The 1,182-nt window shown below is 35.6% G+C and overlaps 1 non-coding gene across 1 annotated transcript; it reads right to left on the minus strand.

Annotated features, from left to right (window-relative positions):
- Positions 1–643: 643 nt before the first annotated feature.
- On the minus strand, positions 644–717 carry Trnaa-ugc (transfer RNA alanine (anticodon UGC)). The gene has a single exon. It is a non-coding gene; the product is annotated as a tRNA-Ala (tRNA).
- Positions 718–1,182: the final 465 nt, after the last annotated feature.

The raw sequence follows: 1,182 nt of genomic DNA on the forward strand, positions 1-1,182 counted from the left end.
AACAGTTATCTAACAGAGCATAACTCTTATAATATGGATTTGAGTCTTCAAGAACTTTTGATGTTTGATATTGATGGTAAAACAAGGAAATTCACAGACTTCAGAGAGTGAGCCCCAAAACTGGAACCCATGGCAAGAAAGCAGGATGACTGGAATTAAAGAAAAATTTTTCACATTTAAACAATATTGAGAATAGAGTTCTGAGTTTATAGACCAGCCAGAGATCATAGCCACACAAATACAAATATCAGCAAGGAAATAAAAACTAACCGACATTCAAAAGCCGTCCAGATTTGTTTTCCTTTCTTTAATGAACTTTAAACAACTATGGCATGCATCCAATAGTCTTAAAAAATCTAAACTTTATAATAACAGAAAATTCATGAAAAACTAGAGGCAAAATAATGATTATAGAAAATATATGTATATTTTAAACTAGGGATTGAAACACCACTGAGTCACATCCCCAGCTGTTTTCTTTCTTTTCTTTATTTTGAGATAGGGTCTCACTAAGTTGCTTAGGGCTTTGTTAAGTTGCTGAGGATGGTTTTGAACATGCAAAACTCCTTCCTCATCCTCCCAAACTGCTGGGATTGCAGGTGTGCACTCGGATAAATGATTCTTTTTTTTTTTTTTTTTTTTTTTGCGGTGCTGGGGATTGAACCCAGGGCCTTGTGCTTGCAAGGCAAGCACTCTACCAACTGAGCTACATCCCCAGTCCTAAATTATTCTTAATATGAGAAAACATATTTAAAATGAATATTTTTTTATTATTGTATACAAAAGGGATACATGTTGTTTCTCTATTTGTACATGGAGTCAAGGCATACCATTTGTGTAATCATACATTTACATAGGGCAATGATGCTTGATTATTTTTTTCCTTCCCCCCACCCCTCCCACCCCTCTTTTCCCTCTATACAGTCCTTCTTTCCTTCATTCTTACCACACTCCTTATCCCAAACCCTAAACCTAACCCTAAACCTAATGCTAACCCCTCCCACCCCCCATTATATGTCCTCATTCATTTATCAGCGAGATCATTCGTCCTTTAGTTTTTTGAGATTGGCTTATCTCACTTAGCATGATATTCTCCAGTTTCATCCATTTGCCTGTAAATGCCATAATTTTATCATTCTTCATTGCGGAGTAATATTCCATTGTATATATATATATGCCACA

The sequence above is a fragment of the Sciurus carolinensis genome, chromosome 12 (assembly GCF_902686445.1).
Source record: "Sciurus carolinensis chromosome 12, mSciCar1.2, whole genome shotgun sequence".
Taxonomy (NCBI): Eukaryota; Metazoa; Chordata; class Mammalia; order Rodentia; family Sciuridae; genus Sciurus; species Sciurus carolinensis.